This window comes from Saccopteryx bilineata, chromosome 1, assembly GCF_036850765.1.
Source record: "Saccopteryx bilineata isolate mSacBil1 chromosome 1, mSacBil1_pri_phased_curated, whole genome shotgun sequence".
NCBI lineage: Eukaryota > Metazoa > Chordata > Mammalia > Chiroptera > Emballonuridae > Saccopteryx > Saccopteryx bilineata.
Window position 1 is genome coordinate 380,273,347 of NC_089490.1, and position 24,040 is coordinate 380,297,386.

Here is a 24,040-nt window from a genome sequence, read left to right on the forward strand (position 1 = left end):
AGAGCCCACCCCTGTTCCTCCTTTTAATTTATTTGACATGCTTCTGCTTCTTCATTATTGCTTTCATGGACACAGAATCCAGCAACACATTATTTCAGATGCCCTGCCATTACGCGTGCATTTCCTTTCATTGTAGCAGCACTGACCGTAATGAATACGTTTTGTATCCGTGCAGATGTCACGGAGCGTGTTTGCGACGCTCCATTCCAATTTATGTGGAAAGATGAATACCTAAGTGTTGCCCAGGCTCCCATTACTCCAGAGGCAATGAGGGACACCCAATGTGTGTGCATATGTTTTAGCATTTACGCAGCAAATAGAATGTTTTGATCAGAATGAATTGTGTACCTGAAGTGAGAGTCTGGCCCTTTCCTGGAAGGGCACATTGGAGGTGATTTGTTGCACGTATCAGCAAACTGGTATAAGCCCGTTTCTTTGTGACTGGTTATTTAGGCCAAATTATAGTCAGATTTCATTAGAAAAGGAAGAAGGAAAGCCTTACTGATCGAGGGGTCCAGCTTTGGGGATACCCTGAGATGATCTTGCCTTCACATGCAAGCCAGCAAGGTTGCTAATGTGCTTGGTGCCAGTAGCACCCTGTCAGCCAGCCGCACCCTGGTGTAGCCTCTTCGAGGCTGAGGATGAATAGTTAGACAGAGGCCCACTGGGAGCACAATGTGCTCAGTTCGGGATTAGTGATACGAACTGATATCTATGGCAAGAGTCTGTGAAGTAGAGGGCTGATAATCAAAGAGTCTGAAGTGCCAAATCATGGGAGAATGTAGGTCCTTTGTGGAGAGACAAGGGTACTCAGCCATCCAAGAAGTGGCCTTCCCCACATTTGAAATAATACATGGGCCATCGTGCTCTAGACATTTAGCCTATCTGTCTATAGGGGATTCTTAGGGTGACATATTTTTATATATATCTATGCCAAACATATCCCTTTCAAGGCTTGGGATTTCAGCAGTTATAAGGGTATCTGGAGAATAACCTGCCCAATATTATGAATCTATGAATCCTCATTCAAGGGTTTTGGAAATTAAAAAGGAGGCGATATGGTGGTTTATAGAATATAAGAGTATCCAACTAAATTTCTATAAAATTCTATATCTCTATGCTATATCTATTTTAGCTAAATTTTTTGAATATGTAGGAGTTTCCCCTTAACAAAAGTTGGCTACACAGTTTAGAATTACTGACTCAGTAATTACAAGGCAAATTAAAGAAGAAATAGAGGTTGCAAACTGAATTTAGAATGGGTATGTCTGTGTGTGTGAATGTGTGTATGTATGCGTGCACATATATCAGGGAGTCTGGGAATGGTTTGTATGTTTAATAAAAAAGGGCAAAACCCTTTCTAAATTTGGGCTTGGAAGAGAGAAAAATTCTCTCTATAGCTCTAAGTTACCTTAAATCTCAACAGCTTTTTGCCTGACCTGTGATGGCGCAGTAGATAAAGCGTCAACCTGGAAATGCTGAGGTCGCCGGTTCGAAACCCTGGGCTTGCCTGGTCAAGGTACATATGGGAGTTGATGCTTCCAGCTCCTCCCCCCCTTCTCTCTCTGTCTCCCTCTCCTCTCTCTCTCCCTCCCTCCCTCTCTCTCTCTCTCTCTCCTCTCTAAAATGAATAAATAAAATTTAAAAAAAATCTCAACAGCTTTTTATTGCTGAAAGTCTACAGTCAAAAACTAGGTGGTGGCATTTCAATATCTGTCCTTTTCGGTTCCACTGGGAGTGCTGTCCCCGCAGTCTCTAGAGCTGTAATTTTTACACAATGTATCACCTGCCTCTTCTGTCAACATCTGAAAAAACAGACTTGAAAGAACTAGTTTTCCAAATGTACCTAGAAAAATAAGGCCAGAAGAGACCAGTGCAGTGTAACCTTAAAGAAGTTACATACCATTCTTTGCTTCCTTCATTCCAAAAAGCTACTAACACTTGTCCTATACCAAAACATTTACTACATTATGCAAAATTACATAGAACCAAATATATTGGGGATTAGTTAGAACACAAATGAATCTAGCTCTGAGCTGAATCTCTGAGCCCATATTCTCTATTATTGCAAATTCAAATGGCAATAATGCTTGCTTTATCCGCTAAAAGAAAACAGCAAAAGGCAAACACATTTAGCCCTCTGCATGCCTGGGCAGCCTGCCTTACTGCTCACCCCCTCCCCGGGCCAGTGATTGGAAGCACATTTTACTTTCTCCCTGGGGCAGGTTAGTATTGCTTTCTGGAAAGGATGCAGAAGTGAGGATGGAGGTAGAAACTGTCTATGCAGCGCTGGCTGTGGGTTTCTGTGGACAGAGCAGATGATGCAGTTACCAGCAGAGCATCTTGGAATCAGAAGTGCCGAAGACTAAAGTCTGAGAGAGCCTCTAGGTCTCTGTGCTCTTGTTGGGGTCAGAATGAGTAGCCGGGACAAGGAACCAGCATCAGCCTGATTCTCCTGTTCACTGTAATCTCCTCAATTAAGTTGGTAGGTGCCCCTGGGAACCAGCCCCAACTGGTCTCCTGAGGAGCTGCCCATCTTCAGAGAGTTCCTCTAACAAATGTGCCTTTGGGGATTATATAACAAGAAGCAAAGCCATTTGCATTAATTCATCCTACACTTGTCTTTTGACTTGTAAAATGCTCAGAGTTCCTGCCATTTATATATACAGTATACATTTCTAGTCTCTAAGTAGCTGTGCTTAGAGCCTAGGATGACTGGGCAGCAAGGGAAGGGACCGGCCCAGAGAGTGGCTCTCTCTTCTGAGCGCAGGTTGTCTGTGCGTCTGCTTCCATTCTTTCGGTGTGATTGTTTTCCATCATGAAACAAACTCAAGGCTTAAAAAATTAGTTTCAACTATAAATAGCGCCCACTGAGTGAGAACAAGTTGATGCTAAACCTATGTATTTTTCTAGAACTGTTTCTGTGAGGTAAAACAGAAATTACAATGATAGCTATCATGTATAAAGTATTTACATTGTGCCAAATACAAGATTAAGGGCCTTAATAAGATACCTTATTTAGTGTCGCAATTCTTTATTTCATAAGTTTTATTGGACCTGGTTTACAGATGAAGTTACTGAATCTCAGAGAGGAAAATGACTTTCCTGAGGTGACATCAGCTGCGTATCTCAGCCCCCAGTCCTTCCCTTTTAGATGGTCATTAACAGTTGGAGACTGGAGAAGGAGAGACTCCACCAGCCCACTTAAGATAGGCCCACTCCTCCTTTAACCAGGTGTACCGGAAAGGCCTCTGTGCCCTGCAGACCACCCGCACTGGTCCCTAATTAACCCAGCAGCAAAAGCCACGGACAGGTAGGTCAGAATGGTGCCAATTTGGCAAGGACTCACAGTCCAGCTCAATGTTCTTTTTGCTAAGAAAACCCTGGCTTTGCAATTGGACAAACCAAGGCTCCAGATATGGCCAAGTGACTGGCCTCTCTGAACCTTAGTTTCTACAAGGTTCTACAAGAGGAATCTACAGATCCTTAGTTTCTACAAGGATCTACAAGAGGAATCAGAATGTCTTCTTCACAGACATGCACTGCAGACTGGATGAGAAATTGTATTAAGTACCTATTATAATACATGCTTATTGAATAATTTTTTAAAACACATAATTTCTTGGTGGAAGTGCTGATTGGTGCAGCCACTGTGTAAGTATTACCTCCAAAAATTAAAAATGACACTGCCTTATGACCCAGTCACTTCTCTTCTGGGAATATTTCCAAAGAAGCCCAAAACACTAATGTGAAAGAAGATATGCACCCCTATGTTCATTGCAGTCTTATTTACAATAGCCAAGATTTGGAAGCAGTCCTGGTGTCCATCAGTAGATGCATGGATAAAAAAGCTGTGGTACATTTACCCAATGGAATACTACTCAGCCATAAAATAAAGGAAATCGTACCTTTTGCAACAGCATGGATGGACCTGGAGAGCATTATGTTAATGAAATAAGCAGGTCAGAGAAAGACAAGTACCATATGATTCACTTATATGTGAAATATAATGAACAGAATAAACTAATGACCAATGTATATATGATAGACTTGTACGCCTGAAACTTATATAATTTTATTAACCAATGTCACTCCAATAAATTCAAGTTAAAAATAAACTCATGGGCCCTGGCCGGTTGGCTCAGCGGTAGAGCGTCGGCCTAGCGTGCGGAGGACCCGGGTTCGATTCCCGGCCAGGGCACACAGGAGAAGCGCCCATTTGCTTCTCCACCCCTCCGCCGCGCTTTCCTCTCTGTCTCTCTCTTCCCCTCCCGCAGCCGAGGCTCCATTGGAGCAAAGATGGCCCGGGCGCTGGGGATGGCTCTGTGGCCTCTGCCCCGGGCGCTAGAGTGGCTCTGGTCGCAACATGGCGACGCCCAGGATGGGCAGATTATCGCCCCCTGGTGGGCAGAGCGTCGCCCCTGGTGGGCGTGCCGGGTGGATCCCGGTCGGGCGCATGCGGGAGTCTGTCTGACTGTCTCTCCCCATTTCCAGCTTCAGAAAAAATGAAAAAAAAAACAAACAAAAAAAAAACTCATGACTCAGAAAAAAAATTAACAAACAAAATAGAAACAGACCTATAGATACAGAGAACAGACTGACAGGTGTCAGAGGGGAGGGGGATCAGAGGGCTGGGTGAAAATGGTGAAGGGATTAAATGAAAAGAAAACACTCAGACACAGACAACAGTGAGGTGATTACTAGAGGGAAAGGGAGGTGGGGAGTAGAAAAGACTAACGGGGTTATAAATGGTGATGGAAGGAGACTTGGGCTGGTGAACATACAATGCACAGATGATGTATTATAGAGTTGTATACCTGAAACCTATATAATTTTAGTAACCAGTGTCACCCCAATAAATTCAATAAAATTTAAAAAAATAATAAAATATATAATTGCTTAAAATGTCCTTTTACTTTCTTTGTGTTAGCAAAAGTTTTCCCAGGCACCCTCAAGTGTTTGGGCCCCAGCAAAAGAGTGGTTGCAAGACAGTCTTCTGCAGTTTCCCCAGGGCAGGTCCATTCTTTAGAATCGGCTTTTCACGGCCCATTTTTCCCTCTAAGGTAGGAGCTTGGGTGATGCTTTTTCTTCTGCCCTCCCTGTCCTGTGGCTCTCCCTAAAGTATCCTCTCACCTCCCTTTTGTGATTTCCTTAAGTGCTTTTAATGGCTGCTTGACACTAGAAAGATATTCCCAGCAGGCACTCAATTTGTAATCACTGCTTGTTGCTTGGTGTGAACTTGCGGCTGACCTCTGGGGAAGCAGCGGGGACTGGAGGAAGGAGCCAGGCTCTGCTCCAGCAAAACAGACAGGCTCCCTGCGCAGTGGGCAGGCAGCTGCAGGAGGAGCTAGTGTTTGCTTTCACACCTTCCGCCACCTCTGTCCTGTGTGTCTGAGGCATAAGAGGAAGGGGATGGTGATATGGGTAAACTCCAGCCTTCTTCCACAACACCAACCAAAACCAAATCAAAAGAAAAGCAAGGATAATAAACAGAGGGCAGCTCCATTTCAGCAGCGCCTCTGTTACCACTGGAAGGAAAAATGCAGAAATGCAGTGCCCTTAGGAGCATCCTGCATTAGTCCATGGCCTGCCACTGGGGCCTAGAGGGTCTCCCTCGTGTTTTTTTTAACCTGTTACTGTCTTCATCAGGGAAAAGTGATTGAGGTACAAGATGGGGGAGAATACAAATCCCTTACTTCGCCATTTCACAAATGTTAGACAGGGCTGCTAAACAGGGTTGTAAGTCACAGTGCATGTCCTGGAGCAGCGGCAGCTGGCTGGCCAGAGCAGGAAAAGCCGGTGTCACACTAGGTTAATAGCAGCACAGGAGACCTTGGTGACCAGTGATCAATGAGTGCCAGGGAAACGGATTTCACGTTAAGTGCTTCATGCCCATCTTGTGTGACTCTTGAACATGATGGGCCTTTGCCCCAAACCCCACAGCCAGGACTTCATAAAGAGGCCTCCAGTGCCCACCGCTGTTCACAGTCCATCCTGACCTCTCCGTTCCTGCTCACCTTGCACTCCACTTCCTCGCCTTCCTGGACCCTCTGAAGTGGGACTTTGGCATGAATCATCCTGTTTGTGGACATGGCTCCCTGGTCACGGACTCCAGCCTTGCCTCCATGGTGATTATTCACACACACACTCTTAATTCGACTGCTTCGGGCTCTCGGTGCCCTCCATTTCTGCCACTCCCCAAGAGCAGTGTCACCTGTAAGTCCCCTTGACCCTACAGGGAGGACCCGGACTTTATGAATGTGAGAGGTGAGAGACGAGAGTCAGCCTTCACAGAGTCGACTTGCAGGCTGCTGGTGATTAGGGGAGAGAGACAAAGGGTATTGATATTCAAGTCTGGAGCTAGAAAGGTCCTTGTTAGGACTTGTTAGCGGCTGTATAAAGCCTTCAGTTGGGTTAGAACCCTAGCAGCCACGGAGATTTAAGGATTATCTGTGGATTTCAGCGCCATTACTGTCCTTTACCAGAGGGGAATCAGAATGCAAGAGAGAAAATGAAGCCTCTCGTATGGAGTTATGTCAAGATTCGTGCACTTCTTTGACTCTCCTCCTCCAGACAATTTTTACATTTCTGTGCTAGGCCTAATTTGACAGTCTGGTTCTGACCCCTAGAGTAATGGTGTCCTTTACAGCCATGTTGTGACCATTCAGGCCAATTTAAATGAATAAGTTAAGTGGGTGATCTTCCTGCATTTCACATGAACTTCTTTTTCCGTTGCTTGCTAGACTGCACAGTTCATCCACCCCCCTTTCCAAAGCCTGGTTTTCCCATCCTCGGCAGTGGGTAGGGAGAGCAGAGGGTGAGCTAGTTGTCAGTCCTTCTTCCTATGGAGGCTCAGTGCACTGTCAGGAATCAGATTAGGTCATAGCAACAGCGAAATGGTAATTATCAGGCAAAGGATGTGACATAAGTAACTTTACTGTGGTAAACATTTCACAGTAAGTATATCAAATCATTACATTGTACAGCTTAAACTTGCACAATGTTATATGTCAACTACTTCTCAACAAAGTGGTAGTTGAGGGTGGAGAAATTAGACTTAGGAGAGACTGGAGGAGCAGTTTGGAAAGGAAATGAGCTTTCTCTCCAACTGAACATAAAACAAGTAATTCCATAGGCTTTCTTAAACTTCTGTAATAGAATTATGTTCAGAAGTGGCTTTCTTGTCTCCACAGCAAATGATTTTTTCATGTTGTTTTCTTTTACTTAAAAACAACCCCTAAAAGAATATTCTCATCTTTTTCCCAGTGTGGTTAACTAAAAGACTCATTTTGTCGTCACTCCGTGCTTCTGGCCCTCTGTGCGGGGCTGAGTGGAGACTACAGAGGAATGGTCTGTGTAGTGAGCAGGTGGGTACGCGGGGAAAGCAGAGGACCTGTGCACTTTTCCTAACCCCTCATGCTGGGGGAGAAGAGCCATCCGGTGTATTGATTGTATGTGCAATTTCATTCTGACTGAGACTCAGAACGTGAGAGCCTTAGAAGTCATCTGGTCCCAGAAAGAAGAAATCAGAAGGCCCCGTGCTCTAAGCCTGGCGTACGCAGGCGTGTGCCAGTGAGTCTGGCGTACGCAGGCGTGTGCCAGTGAGTCTGGCGTACGCGGGCGCGTGCCGCCAGTCAGGCGTACGCGGGCGTGTGCCAGTGAGTCTGGCGTACGCGGGCGCGTGCCAGTGAGTCTGGCGTACGCGGGCGCGTGCCAGTGAGTCTGGCGTACGCAGGGGCGTGCCAGTGAGTCTGGCGTACGCAGGGGCGTGCCAGTGAGTCTGGCGTTCGCAGGCGCGTGCCAGTGAGTCTGGCGTACGCAGGCGCGTGCCAGTGAGTCTGGCGTTCGCAGGCGCGTGCCAGTGAGTCTGGCGTACGCAGGCGCGTGCCAGTGAGTCTGGCGTACGCAGGGGCGTGCCAGTGAGTCTGGCGTACGCAGGCGTGTGCCGCGAGTCAGGCGTACGCAGGCGCGTGCGGCGAGTCTGGTGCACGCAGGCTTCACAGCACACACTTTGTCATAAGAAAAGCCATTGCTTAGTGAGCACTTGCCGTTTGCTATGTCCTTTCACTTTACTAGAGAATCTGTGAGTCGTGGGCTCTGGTTTACAGCTGAGGAAATTGGGGCCCAGCGAAGTAAGTCTTGCCCAGGGAACTAGTCAGGACGGAGAAGGACTGGATTCAAAGCTCGGCTTCTCTGTTCCTCCTGTGCCTCTCGGCCTGAGAGCCAGGCCACGTCTAACAGCAGCGTGACCACCAGATCGCTGACAGATGCCGCTCAGCCGCGCAGCCCTGGATGGTGACTGGGCTTCCTCAGCAATGAAGGAACATTCTCCTCGTGCCCTCTGGGGGGTTGAGGCTGTCCGCTCTGGCTGGGCCCTGTGATCCGGCCAGAGGCGAACAGTTGCTTTTCAGGCCTCATAAATAAGTCTCATGACATCTGATTTATGTTGAGACTGAGCCATAAACAGGTTCTTCTACAGATGGATGAAGCAGATCTGAAGTAGGATTATGTCATTTGAGTGTGACAGCAGGAGTGGCTTCGGGAAAAACTAGGAGAAAGGCAGAATGTGTCTTTAATAATATTTATCTGTTTCCTTCAGCACACTATTTATATCCTAGTCCTGACCCTTAAAGGATATCATTTCTCTTTCTCCAGTAAAACTTAACCACCCACCTCATCCCATCAGCTTCTGAGATTACAGCTGGCTTACCCGATCTCATCTGTGCACGAGTGGTTTATGGTAAGCCGACAGGCTGCTCTTGTCTTGTGCTTTCTACTGATTTTTAACCTCAGGAGCTCAGCCAAAGAAGTACAGTACCGAAGACTAAGGAACAACTTTGATAACGTCTTTAGGCTTAATGGTTCATGGGGAGATCTTTTGAATGTGACAGAGGCCGTAGCTGCTTGTTGCCCAATGTCGTGTTGGGTCTCTGCTCCTCCTTCCAGCACCTAGGCAGCATGTTGACTCAGAGCACAGGCTTTGTTCAGTCCTGAGACGGGGTGATGGTGTGCAAGGGACAGAGACCTGAGTGCATGCCTCCTCTTTTCTCTCCACTTCGGCTCTCCCCTTTGGTGTGTTCATCCTCCTCTGCGTTTTGGGTCACCTTCCTCCCTCCTGCCTAGACCAGTGCTCTCTCCCATCGGTCAGCACTGACCTGGACCCAGGGAGAGCCTCTAGGAAGGTTGGCTGGATGTACATTGCATGTGAAGTTCATCGCCTCGGCCGCCTGCATGGGGCACATTCCTACTGTTCAGACCTGTTGCCTATATCATGAACTCTTGGAATGTTGAGGGTAGGGACAGCTTTCTTACCTTTTTCTTTGTCCCCCAGAGAGGCTCATAACAAGATGGTTTACTACAAGGGCTGAGATAGATAGGACAGAGGAATAAGCAGGCTGGGAACCGGGCACCGGTCTGAGTGGTTCCCTTTCACAGATGTCCACTCTGTAGTTACACTCGTCTCAGAGAAGCCTGCTGGCAGAGATGCCTGAGTTACTAAGTAGGCACAGGAAACCACCTTGTAGCTTTCTGTTTCCCATATCAGAGTCCTCTCACTGTCCCTGGCCTGGGCCTTAGGCTCTTAGACAGGTGAGTCCAGCTTTGGCAGAGGGAGAGCCCTTGGCTCTGCCTGGGAGCAAATGCCTGTTCAGTCCCGGCCACCATCATCCTGCAGTGGCACCTGTGTTACTGTTCCAAGCGGAGTCGCAGGCTTGTGTTGAAGATGTAATCACATTGGAGCAGCCTGACGCCTGCCTGCCCCCCACGCAGGCTTTATATTGAGTTACCGCGGGGTGTTTGTGTTTCTTTTTCCCCTGAAACATCTGTTTGTGCAGTCTTGAGAGTGTCACACAGAACCCAATCTGAATATTTTAAACATAGCCCTTGTTCCCATGTTGGAGCGCTGGTGGCATGGTGACACCATAGGGAGTCCTGGCGCTCTCTGCTCCGGTTCCTCCCCAGCCCCAGTCCCCCACCCCCAGTCTCCTTAGGAGACACACCAAGCAAGGCCCATGGAGATAAGCATTAGGACAGGGGTCGGGACCTATGGCTCGCGAGCCAGATGTGGCTCTTCTGATGGCTGCATCTGTCTTGCAGACAAATTTTTAATAAAAAAAAATAATGTTAAAAATATAAAACATTTTCATGTATTATAGTCCATTCATTTCCTACCGCTCATGTTCATGGTTGCAGGTGGCTGGAGCCAAGCTGTCCTCCTGGACAACACCAAATTTTTATTGGATAATGCGTAACATATACGGGTCGTTGTATGGCTCTCACGGAACTACATTTTAAAATGTGTGGCGTTCTGGCTCTCTCAGCCAAAAAGGTTCCCGACCCCTGCACTAGGAGCACCGAGGAGACCCGTTTTCTGAGTGTGTCCCCTCACACCACCTCTAGCCATTCTGACTTTCCACAGCTCCCTGAACAATCTGCCCTGTTTCCTATAGTCACAGTTTGTCCCTGACTTGCCCTCCTCTGGCCCCAGAGTCTTCCTGGAAAATACCAGGCCATCTGTTGACCTTGAATGGTTGTCTTTTCTGGCTCCACAGCTAGAAGGTACCACTTCTTCCTTCTTTTGTCCCACAAAGACTGCCTTCTTGGCCAGACGGTAAGCTCCTTAGGGGCAGGGAGCCTTCTGCTTCCCCTCCATATTCCCAGTACTGGCGTGTCACCGGGGCTCAGCCACTGTGAGGGCGGAGAGGAGCCCCGGCTTCGGGATGGGAGGAACACACAGGCAGTTGCATTGGGCTGAGCGCTCGTTACTTGTTAGTAGGTGTGTTACATACTTCCTGCTTCACTGTCCGTTCAATATTCAACTCTACCAGGTGGATCCTGATACTTCCCCTTCCGGAACTGCCCCCCAACACCCATGAGCCTGCCTTCTCTTCCCCCCAGAATCCTGCTTTCTTCATAGAACTTTCCACTCTCTGAAATTATTTCTGTTTATTAGTTGTCACCTTCATGAGAAATTAACTCCGTGACAACAGGACTCTGTTAGTTTTGCTCACTACTCTCATGCTAGCACCTATTATAGTGCTGAACGTATTATTGATGCTCCATAAACATTTGTGTGCTGGAAGAGTGAAGAGTGGATGGCTGTTTCACAGATTAGGAGAGTAAGGCTTTGAGAGGTTGAAAAGCGTGGCCCAAGTCACACAACTCAGAAGGGCTTGGATGGTAATCCTGGGCTTAACCCCAAAGTACATGACCCTAACCCACTGTACTGTCTCCTTTACAGGTTCTCAAATAGGTCTTAGTGGTCCTTGGAGAAAAGCTCACTTTGCTGCAAAACATAGTTCCCGCTTTGAAAGTCGATTTTCCCCACCTTCCATCCCACCAGCTAAATCCCCTCCCCTGGCGAGTCAGGTTCCGAGAGCTGCTAGGTGCCAGCCACCAATGCTCCTAAGGGCTGGGCGTGTTGCTAAACACTTGGAACAAAGTGGTGCAGGGCAGACAGACTCAGCCTCCAAGGAGCTCAAGTGGCCAAGACCGATGTTCACAACGCAGCCACGCTGAGGCGTGCTGAGTCCCTGGACCTGGGCGGCAAGGGCGAAGCAGCAGCCCCGCAGACCACCTTCCTCTCCGGCTCCCTGAAGGCAGACAGGGGCGTCATCTCGACTTATATCAGGTCCTCTCCTCTATTGGGGTGTTGGGGGGGGGTCAGCTGAAGCCTTGAAAGCCTTTCCATGCAGCCTAATTAAAAGAGTGACACGTGGGTGCCTCTCACCTCAGGACAGATGAGGCAGAAATTAAACCTGATGTCTGACCCTGAGAGACGCCCTAAGTTCTAAGTTCAGGGTAAGGGTCTTGGTAGCAGGCCCTTCCGTGCAGCTGTGTTTGCGGGACCCCACAAGAGCCAAGGGGAGAATCTGATGGAACTGGCTGCCGCCCTGCCTCCAGGTCACCACAGGAAGGTCACAGACTGGCTGTAGTTGTACAAAACTGAAAACATCTAGCTGTGCCCCCCTTTTTAAAAGAAATTATTGAGATTCCTCTATGGCAAGGAGAAAGTTTTCTAGTACTTGGCGTCCAAACTGGAGTTTGAGTCAGCCACGGCCTGGGAGCAATCTTCCACAGTCAGCAATGTCACCCCTCTGCTGCTTGCAGTGAGGCATTCCCAGTGACCCGGCTGGGTGACAGTCAGCAGCGTCACCCCTCTGCTGCTTGCAGTGAGGCATTCCCAGTGACCCGGCTGGGTGACAGTCAGCAGCGTCACCCCTCTGCTGCTTGCAGTGAGGCATTCCCAGTGACCCGGCTGGGTGACAGTCAGCAGCGTCACCCCTCTGCTGCTTGCAGTGAGGCATTCCCAGTGACCTGGCTGGGTGAGTCAGCCATGCCGACGTCCACGCCCTCTCCTGTGCCGCCTTCGCTTGTCACTGAGTCCCCGCCCAGGGTGAAACACCAGGGCCAGGCCAGTGGTAAGTCCAGCTCAGCCTGGTGTGGGACTTGGGCTGCCACTTCACTGCTCTGCTCCTTGACCTTCTTCATCTGTACGATGGCGTGCTAATGCTGTTACACAGGATGATGATTACGGAAACTGATGGGAAAATATTGGTGACATGGTTAGTTCCGTGCCCACCAAGTCACCACAGTAGCATGCATTTAGTGAATATTTCTTTGTGTCCTTCTCCTCATCTTACTGATAGAGAAACTTTTAAGAGTCATCTCCCCCAAGGGCTGACGGCCATGTGTGCTAGAGCAGAGCCTTGGAGCCATGTCCCCATCCTTAGTTGTGTGCTTCTTCCTGTGTCACTGTCAGCACAATCATGCTTGGCCAACGTCCTGTGGGGGGGGGGGCAAGGAAGGAGATAGCCCTTTGCTTCCATCTTGACCCGGACTTGATCCCGTCCTCACTCTCTCCTCCGTGGACCATTCGAGTCCTGGAATCCAAGCCTGAGCGCAGCTCACAGCTGGATGGAGGAGGGCTGGGAGTTTCCGAAAGTGCAGCTGTTGTATAAGGAAGGCAGCTGAGCACATCTGTCAGGAGTGAATTGGTTCTTCTGGCTCCTTGCTTGGGGAGGGCTAGACATACACTTGCTTCTGCTTTGCCCTCAGTGACACAGAACCCCTTGTTCATCAAACACACCCATGTTTTACCAGTAAGGAGTAGTCATTTGCCACAGAAATCATTGTTATGATACAGCATTTTAACCCACACCTGGGGCCCCAGGGCTAGGCTGTTCCCAGTGGATGCAGTGACACAGAAAAGCGGCGGAGCCTGGGTTCACGTATAGAAGCGCCCCGCCCAGGAGATAACCGAGCAGTCTCTCTAAGACCAGGAGGCTGCCCGCTCTGCCTGGGCACCTTGGAGGTTTTCGAAAGCAATATTCTGGGGTTGTTTTGATCATACATTTGTTCATTCAAAAAACATTTGTTGTGGTTACATGGTGCCAGACACATTAGCAGGTGCTGGTGATAGAGTGGGGCACAAAATGGTTAAGGCCCTTACTGTCTGAGAATAATTTTCAATAGTGATCAGTCTGTGAGCACAATAGGACGGTGTAATATAGTAATGCAGGGTGGGTGGCTACTCAGATTGCTTGGTCAGGGAAAGCCTCTGAGAAGGTGACATTGGAGCTGAGACCTGAATGTTAAGGAGCAAATCATTCTGAGCTGTGAGGGGAAGAGCTTTTGGGACACAGTCACCAGTACAAAGCCTTACGGCAAGAACAAGCTCTGCTTCTTTGAGGGGCAGGAATAAACCAGCGTGGCTGCAGGTGCATGGAATAGGTTAGAAAGGTGGGCAGGAGGCATATCGTGTGGAGATTTGCAGGCCAGGGGCTGGATTCTAAGGTTACAGAAAGCCGTTGAAGGATTTTTAAGTGGGGTAGTAATATAATCCATTGTCCATTTAAAAAATATTACTGTGAAAGCACTTTGAAAACTAAACCGTAGTGAAGAACAGAAGTAGGAAGTCACCAGTTGAAGCCAGAGATGGCAGTGGCAGTGGGGGAGGAGGGGGCCGACGTGGGCAGCTCGTGCAGTGGGAGTCGGCACCGCGTGGGCGATGCACCCAGTGGGAGAAGCTGCTTCCAGGGGTGTGAGCACAGTGGGTGGCACCTACAAACCACTTCATAAATTACTGCTCTTTACTGTAGTTATTAACACATGGCCTGTCATCAAACACGAAGGAAACGGGCTTGAGCAGCAGTCTCGGACTCTTTCAGGTGATAGCGTGATGCCTCTGGTGCCCATGTAACCACAGTGTCAGCTCTTCCCTCTGGCTTTCTTAGAGAACATGGGGCTGGCGGGTGTGGTGCTGGCTTCCTCAGAGCTTTGCTTTCTTCATGTGAAGTTACTAAATAGCTGTAAAATGCATTGAGCACTTTCTGTGTACCAGGTACCATGCCAAGCACCCTGTAGACATTGATCCCCGTTTAATCCTCCCAGCAACTCTTCCAGGCAGGTACTAAGTTGCCCTCCATTTCCAAGCAGAAACACCAAACTCAAATCCCCACAGCCAGTAAATGGCAAAGCCGTGACATAAACCAGGGTGTTTCTAACTCTGAAATCCACATGCGTAACCCTCGGCGATGTGAGACGGAGCACTAGGTCTTGAGAGTTGGTACGCTTCCAATTTCCAACTTTCTACAACTTTCGGACCTCAATTCAAGGTCATCATGGGACTCTAAGCTACTGAGAATGAATCTGGGGCATGGCAAAAAATAAAATAAATAAAAGCTTACCATTCATATAGAGATTAGAGATTAGTGTCAAGAGTGTATTTATTGATCCTTTCTCTCTCTCCCTTTGGTAGCTTGTAGGACCCAGCAGCTGAGGCAACGGGCAATTTGAAGTCCAGCATTTCATTAAATCTTATGGTTGAGATTTGTGCAGAAGGAAACTGCTTGAGAGAGATTTGGTTTCCATTATTCAGTTGCCAAGAAAAGAGGAGGAAACTGGGTCGGGTAGATTTCCTGAAGGTGCAGAAAGCCAGCAGAGAAGGTGAACCCTTAGCTATTTTCTGCTTCTAACCCCCACCCCACCCCCAGAGAGGCCCGGGCCCTAATGGAGGGCTTGGGAAGGCTCCTTTCAGCCCTCACTGCAGGGAGTCACGGAGGTGAGGAACCCGGCAGCGCTGGAGGGAGGAGGCCGGGAACAGCGCAGAAAGGCTGAGGGGATGGTGAGCTTACTGCCTCCGCGGTGTTGCTCTTGAAATGCAACAGGAAGCTAAATAACATAGAATTAATACAGAGAGCAGGAGCACGCACACACCCCACAATCTAATCCCCACAGACTCTTTGAAACTGCCCCGGGGTTGGCCAGGGTGTGGGGAAAATGGGGATTCTCATACCTCCTTGAGTAATGACTGTAGGTGAGTGTGAGAGGATTTCTGGAGGGCGGCCTAACAACAATATACCTCTAAAAATACACGCCCACTGATGGTGGGAGAACTGTGTGATTCTAGGATGGGGGTAGGGAGCACACAAGATGAACCGGAGCTTTTTATAGTGCAGGAAAGTGTGGAAGAACTCAAAAGCCCAAACAACAAAACAAACGGCACATGAGTGCCCATGAGTCCATACTGATACAATTAAATGGTTGAATAAATAAACAAGTGAAGAAGAAGAAACAAATCTCATGTTCAGAAGGATTTCAGATAATTTATGTAAATACCCTACCCTCAGCAACAAGAGGAGTACACCTCCTTACTCCTTAGGTGTGGGTTGCTCATCTTGACTTCCTTCCAAAGAGGACAATATGGGAAGAGAAAAAAGTAACTTTACGGAGGAAAAACCTTAACAAATACTACCTCCGCTAGGTGATCAAGGTGCATCTACAGTGCTAAGTCACACTGATAGTGTGCACCCTCGATAGGATGTGATGAGAATGCCACTTTATCTCTTGTTTTCTAACGGCCCGTAACTATGACCTAATCCCGAGAAAAACGTCAGACAAATCCCAATTGAGAGACATTCTACAAAATACCTGACCAATTCTCCCAATGCTGTCACTATAATCAAAAGTAAGAAAGTGAAAAATTGTCACAGCCAAGAGGACCCTAAGGAACCTAATTTGGGTGAAATCTGGAACAGAAAAAGGACATTAGGGGAGAAATAAAGGAATCTAAATAAAATATGAACTTCAGTAAAAACAAATGTACCAATATTGGTTCATTATAACATAACGTCCTATATTAATATAAGATGTTAATAATTAGAAAGTAAATATTAGAACCCTCATTGTCTTTGTAATTTTTCTGTAAATCTTAATCTCTTCTAAAAACAAAGTTAACTTTTGAAAAATCATGCTCTTTGACCCAGGAGTTTCCCTTCTGGGAATTTTGGGGGGAGATAATTAAGGGTAAACCTGGAAATTCATCCGCATGGGTGTGTGTCATATATGTGTGGGTAGGAATGAAAAGGTAGAAATAATTTGAGTCCACATAGTTATAGTAAATCCATACAATTCATAATGTTATGGAAATACTATTCGTGATAAGGAAGGTATTCATGATGGCTAGTTGAGCAGAAAAGCAGATTGTGAGAGACCCTGTGAAATGTATGTTTTTATATATGCATAGAAGGCTATGGGTAAATATATTTCAATGTGTTAATGTTGGTTATCACTCATGGGTAACAGGATTTTTTTTTTATAGAAGCAATACTTGTTTGTTGCAAAAAGTACAGATCAGCAAAATAGAAAAACTTAATTTTTGAATTAAAAAAAGAGCTAGAAATGATTCTATTATAAATGCAACAGTAGCAACAGAAGACTCAGTCCTAGAGAAAGGCGTTCTAAGAATAGATGGGACATAGCAGGCACACCAGCCTGCTACCTGCTGCTGCTGTTCAAGTATCTCCCCGCAGAAGGGCCCCGCCCGAGCAGGCCTGCGGTGCCTGTCCCCTTCCCCCTTTCCGTGGAAGCGCTCGGCCGCACACGGAGTTCCTGCCGAGTACAGGAAGGGAAGCCACCTATAAAAATGGCAAACAGTTGCAAGGTGCGTGGAGACCAGATTTGGTGCTGTGGCCGAAGTGTGGACCTGAGGCAACTCTAGAGACCCAGGCTCTGCTTAGATAAGGTGACCAAGTTTTTTACAATGAAAAGGGGGACAAAAATAAATTGAAGAAAACAATATCGTAAATAAAAGAAACATTTTATTCATTGCAACAATAATACACTATAATATAAATGCATAATAAAAACATTTGTAATATTTTATATTCCAATTATGCTTACAAGCCTCTTAATTTTTAATAATAATTGTAAAAAAAGTACTCATTTAGATACAAATATGTCACATCACACGCAATGGTTTGACTCTGCATCAATCAAATACAGACATTTACAGATTAGTCTTACAATATCAAAAAGGAGGACATGTAGGAGGACACTTTTCGAGGGAAGATGGAACTTACAAAAGAAGGACTGTCCTCCCTAAAGGAGGACAATTGGTCACCTTAGCTTAGAGGCAGCTACCGAGGTCTGCAGAGACAGAGGCAGCCATGAGGACTGAGGTGCAAACCCAGTGTCTGTGTGTCCTTCTCTCTCCATAGTGATCCTAACCTTACAGGCATATTTTCATCTTAAAAATTAGAACTGTGGGTCCTGGCTGGTTGGCTCAGTGGTAGAGCGTCAGCCTGGCGTGCGGGAGTCCCGGGTTCAATTCTCAGCCAGGGCACACAGGAGAAGCGCCCCTCTGCTTCTCCACCCCTCCCCCTCTCCTTCCTCTCTGTCTCTCTCTTCCCCTCCCGCAGCCAAGGCTCCATTGGAGCAAAGTTGGCCCGGGCACTGGGGATGGCTCTATGGCCTCTGCCTCGGGCGCTAGAATGGCTCTGGTTGCAACAGAGCAATGCCCCAGATGGGCAGAGCATTGCCCCCTGGTGGGCATGCCGGGTGGGTCTTGGTCAGGCGCATGCGGGAGTCTGTCTGACTGCCTCCCCATTTCCAACTTCAGAAAAATACAAAATAAAAAAAAAATAGAGCTGTGTGTACTTCCATCTGACTACAACAAGCTTAGAGGCGGGATATCATTACCTAATCTGTTAGGTAAAATCAGGCCTCCTAGAACATCAATGGCTTCACTCACTGTCTGGGTAACTGGGAGTCAGAAGATTCGTATTCACCTCTCACCTCTGACCCAAGTCCAGTTTCACTTCTGAGCAATGTGGAGTCCACAGACTCTAGATCTACCATCCACAAGCTGTGTACCTTGAGCAAGCTATGTAGCTTCTCTCAGCCTCAGTTTTCTTATCTGTAAAATGGAGAAAATAATACCGATCCAAAAGCTGCTGTTAGGTTTGGCAAGATTGTGTATATAAGGAACTACATAGCACAGTGCGTTCAATATTAAATCAGCCCACTGTGAACAGTGGTTATTACTGAAGGAGACAAGGGTCACAGAATAAAGAGCGTGATCTAGAGGGAGAAGAGCCCTTCTTTCTGTATTTCCTGTGATTTGAGAAGAGAGATGCAACCAGGCTAGAGCCGCCTGAGTCTTATTTAAGAACCATGATTAATTGGGGGACTGTGGAGCTCTTTGTTCATACAAGAGCTTACTCTTGGGCCTGTACGACGTCCTAATCAAGCAGTAATATTCATCAACCTGGGATCTGAGACCTGCCAGCAAAAGAGGAGAAAGCACTTGGAACATCTGGGCCAACCTCCAGACCGAATTGAGAGGAATGGGAAAGAGAGAAATGCAAGGTAGACAACTGTATAAATGAGAGCTGATTGATTAGCTCAGCAAGTGTGTAAGTCAGAAAGGAGCATAGCTCTTGTCTGTCTGGTCTGGAATTTTCCTAAATGTCACTCATTCGAATTTGCCATTTGAGGACACTCGGTCCCAGAGTCACACAGCAACGCCAGGACTAGAACCGAAGTCCCCCGGGTTTTTCTCAGTGAACCCTGGATACATTGAGGACATTTTACTTTATTTTATGTTTATATCTCCCTTTGTTCCACAGGTGGCAGCTCAGTAATGAAGTTCTCATTCCCTACAGCACAGTAACCCCCTCACTTTTTGCCCAGGTTCTTGAGGCAGGGGACAGGGGAGACCAGAGTGGCAGCTCTGTCTAGTGGAGGATTATTTCTGGATCTGGGTATGATTCATACCCTGAGTCGGGCTGATCCCATATTTACTGGAACTGGGCAGTCACAGCCGCAGACGATGAATAGAGACTGTCCAGTTAGCCCCTTGTACGATACCCATGTGGCTTCAGTTTTGGAGAATACTAAATCTCTCTTTCTGAATCTCTACTGATTCTAGCCTTCCTCCCTTGTTGATATCCCTTAGTTTCTCTATCCTTCTGAGTTGAATAATCCTTTTATTGCAATAATCAATAAATAAACCAAAGACTTAGCAGATATAGTGATGCCAAATCAAGTTGTATTATATTCTCAGGAAAAGATTCTATTAAACTTGCAATGTCAGAGTGCCTACCAGCTCCTCTTACAAGCCTTCATCTCTGGGGACGGAAGGTGAAAATCTGAGCTGCCTATGTGGACTATCCAAAAAGTCACCAGGCAGTGAAATACTTCTTGATCACAATCATTTTATCAGCAGGTGTTCAGGGGCTAAGTCTGGCTAGGGTCTGTGGCCAGGGTTTTTGGTCTGCCTCTAACAACTCCTTCAGTTTCCCAGGCACCAAAACAAGACAGAGGCTTCCTCATCAGTGTGCCCAGCTGACAGAGGGGACCCATTCTGCTGCCTGGGGCTCCTTAGGCCCATTCTGTCACTTGACCCCTACCCTCAGCCAGGGAAGTGTGAAATATAACAACACTTCCCAGTCAGGAGATAGGAACTCTCGGTGCCTTTAGCTAGATTTTTTGTTCTTATACCCCTAGAATAATTTAGAAAAAAATGTATGCCCCTTGCCCAGTGTGAAGTTATAGATATCGACTTTAGATCATTGAAAAAGATGTAATTTCTGAGATATTATGTAGCATGAGTGTTATATATGTTTCTGCCAGACCTGTGGCATTAAAAATTTAGCATATTAAATTTATAGATAAAATTCACCCCATAATATAATTGGCAAAGTTGATTTTTATGGTCAAACTAACCAGTCGAATTAGTTTCGCTTTCTGTCAGATCCAAGTCTGATTTTTTCAATTCAAATAAACATTTTAGTACACACACACCTCATGGCAACCACCTCACTTCTAAAATATGAATTGTCTGTCTTTGGACAGTCAGATGAGGGCACACAGCCTTGCCAAGAGTTTATGGCCTGGATGAAATAAGGGCTTACCTCCTTTACCATTGCTTGCCCCGTTCTCATTGGACTCCTGTGGGAAGCAGGGCACTCTAAACTTGTCCCATGGTAAGGTTCAAAGGGTGGGAGGTATATAGCTCTTTTCCTAAAGTGGGACTAAGGTGATTGTACAAGTGGGAGCCGCTGAAGAGACAACCTATCGACCAGTGGTTTCAATCGCCAATCCGCCAGAAATGTGTAATCTTCATACAGTGTCAGGGTGGTTAACACTCTCACAGGTGGGCACGAAATCTTTGGCAGACCGGCACCAGTCCTCAGACCGGCAGTTGAAAAACACTATTATTGACCACAGGCATGTTCTTGGAAAGGTCAGTGTTAAAAAAGAATATATATGGAAGTTAATGATCAGGACATTTATTTTCTTAAAATCACCCATGCCCAAAGAGCCCTGGAAAGCCGTGTATCTCAAGGGTATGTGGTACCCCCGTTTTAATACCAGTGCTTTCATGTAGATACAACAGCCTCTCAAACTGGGTCTGTCTGTGACTGCCCCCAGTTAGCCTCGGCTTCACTCGGTACCTGTCCTCACTAGTGTTTCACAGGGGCTGACTTTTCTAAAGATCTGTCAAGGAGAAGGGTCAGAAATAGAGAACTCAGACTTTCTATTCAATACCTGTAGTTCATTATGTCTGGAGTTGGCATTAAAAAAATTCTCCAAGCAAAAGAATGGCAGTGTTACTCTAGATATGTGAAGAGCATTTGGGGATAGGAACATACTTGCTCTAGAATGTAATGTCTCAGATGCCAAAACTAGGAACATTGAAGAAAGTTAGGAGGCAGGTGTTGATTTGAGACAAGAAGAATGGTAGGTCAAAGAAGGCAGCCCACACTTTTAATCACTGATATTGCATAAAATACATAAAACTTTCACAATAACCCTGTGAGATGGATAGTATTACCATGAAGAAATAGACTCAGAGAGGGTACGTAACTCACCCAAGTCCCACAGCTCAGTAGTGCCAGAGCAGGGATTTCAACCTAGTTCAGTCTGGTGACTTCAAAGTGATTATATAATGCGGCCTCTCCCAGTGATAAATACCCTCTATAGGATGAGCTGTCTATTTAACACCATTAGTTAACTCTCAAAACAATGACACAGGCATTAAAAAGACTTTCAATGCCTTCTGAGTACCACTCCCACTATAAACCGAAGTGTGACTGGGAGATGTCTCAGAAGAGGATGATAAATGGCTGAGGTGGAAGTCTGGTTACTCCCCTTGGAGAAAGCAGAGACTTTTATAGACTCAGAGATACACTCTTATGAACATGGACCGGCTTCTATACAAAGCGAAGAAGAAGCATTCAGGAGATGATATCTCGGCCTCATTAGATTGTTAACCCTCCATGAGAGACCACACACGAAGTAAGCAAAGCTCTATGCTCCAGATTCACTTAAGATCCATTTTCTTTTTCATTATTGAAAAAGAATATACTTTATTTGAAGATGCTATTCTGGATAACAAGCTCTCTCTCCTCTCTCTTTCACTGTGTCTCTGGCTCTCTCTGGCTCTCACTTAGCAGGCTGTAAAGCCCAGAAGGGCAACTGTTGGGTCTAACCTACTCATTGTTGTACCTAGCATCATGCCTAACACATAGTAGATCATCAGTAAATATTTAGCAGACAAATGAATCAATCAATGAGATACCAGAATCCCAAGGTCTCATGCTTTTAAACTATGAGATGATCTATATCTTTCAGACCCAAGAACAGATCTCTTTTAGGGTAATGAGGAAAGTTTTTATCAGACATGGCTTCTGCCCTTTTCCCCAAGCCAACTGTAGGAGTCTTAAAGAACCTGGCAACTCAAAAGGAACTTATTTATAATTTTATTATACTCATTTGTCCAGGGATGTCGTTGACCTCTTTGTGAACATGATGAAAATTATGGCCTCTCTCAGACAAAGGAATACACAGACAAAATTCTGTATACAATTTCAGTCAGTGCATGAATCCTTTATGCATTTCAAGTTCAGAATGCTGAAAAATGAGCTACGGCGGAAGGAAGGAGCACAGTCATGCCAGACCTCTCGTATTCGAAGGAAACTTGACAGAACAGTACGAGCTTGCTTTAGCTCTAACACCAAGGGCGAGAATCTGACATCGGTTCCAGCTGTGCCTGGCTTCTGGTGAGAAGCTGTCATTAAAGACCTTTTGTTCCCCTTGGCACAGATGTCACCAAACATGTGGCTCCTTGAGGACAGTTCGCTGTCCAGCCTTCACAGCATGCTCGCTTCCTCCCGTGATTGGACCAGTCAGGAGAAGGGAATGGACACGGGGCAGAGTTTTGGAGGGACAGTGAAAGTGGCCGAGCTGCTTCTTTGGCCTCCTAGAGGACACTTACCGTAACATCTGTCTCTGCATCTTCGTGTATTTTCACCCTTAGCAGAGGTACTACAACTTAGTTGCCTAGGATATTTTCCCTTCAAGTCTTTCCCAACTGGATGTAAAAGAGTACGGATGTTGTATAGACGTAGATAATCCCCTGTGAGATAAAAATTTCTAGGTCATAGCTGGGAGCCGGTCCACCCCAGGCCTTTCCTCATCCTTCTGTAGCTGTCATCTGTATGGAGGAAGGAGATCCACCTCCCTTGCAACCACCCTGCCTACTTCACTGCAGACTTTGTGCAGAGGACACAGACCTTCCTGTGCGATCACGGATTCTATATCTCCTAGTGCTTCGCTTTTCTGCATCAGGAAAGTTGGATAATAAAGATAATAGTCCCTGGACCCTAGGATTGTTGTGAGGAGGGATGGAATGGGTGGGGAGCCCTTAGCACACAGTAAACACCAGATCTTACTGGGGCGCTCTTTTGACTGGGGCGTCTAGACGTGCAGGAGGAGAAACTGGCCAACTTTGCTACTTTCACCCTTTTTAGTGGGCTTGCTCCTGTCCCCTTTCTGTTCCGGCCCTGCCTTCTTGCCCCAGTCCCTATATCAACAGTGTTCTCACCCAGATCCAAGCCGGGGAGGTTCTAGCCCTGAGAGCCGAGCTCACAGGCTTTCTCTGGGACTCACAGCTCACGTTTGGCCACTGAAATATCACTGACATCTAGGATCCTCTGGTCCGGGCAGTAAGTAATGACTGACTATTCCTTCAGCTCCTACCCTCCCATCTTCTCTCCCTTCCTGTTGTTTTTACTTCTCACTCATTTTTGAAAAACAACTGTGTATTAACTGAACACATCTATGTGCCTAGGACAGCATTAGTGCTAAACGGTAGTTAATAAATTAGACATTATTGCTACTCTTTTATGTTTCTAATGGGCGGTAGAGCAAATACTTTATAGGATGTGCTAAAGGCTATGAAAAGAATAAGGTGGCAATGAAGAAGAATCGGGGGTCCTCCTTAGATAAAGTACCTTCTCTGAAGAGGGGACGTTTGAATCCAGTGACTGTCCCAGTGGCATGAATTGGAACCTTGGCATTATTTCAAGTGAGGAGTGCACAATGTTAACTTCCTTTTGTTTTTCTCTCCTAACAATAGATGGCTTAAGGCTTAGGGGATGTACAACTCCTTTTTTTTTTTTTTTTTACCAGCCATTTATTTTGTCAAGTAAGTTAAAAAAAAATAGTATTATGACCCACTCCTGCTTGTTTAAATAGCTCTTCAGCCTGACCAGGCATTGGTGCAATGGATAGAGCATCAGACTGGGACACAGAAGAACCAGGTTCAAAACCCCAAGGTCGCCGGCTTGAGCACAGGCTCACCAGCTTAAGCATGGGGTCGCTGGATTGAGCGTTGGATCATAGACATGACCCCGTGGTCACTAGCTTGAGCCCAAAGGTCACTGGCTTGAGCCCGAGGTCACTAGCTTGAACA

General features: G+C 46.6%; 1 protein-coding gene across 1 annotated transcript in view; it reads left to right on the top strand.

Moving 5' to 3' along the window:
* TRIM44 (tripartite motif containing 44) overlaps window positions 1–24,040 on the top strand; it is a 100,488-nt gene that overhangs the window by 75,360 nt on the left and 1,088 nt on the right. The gene's annotated exons all lie outside the window — the stretch shown is intronic.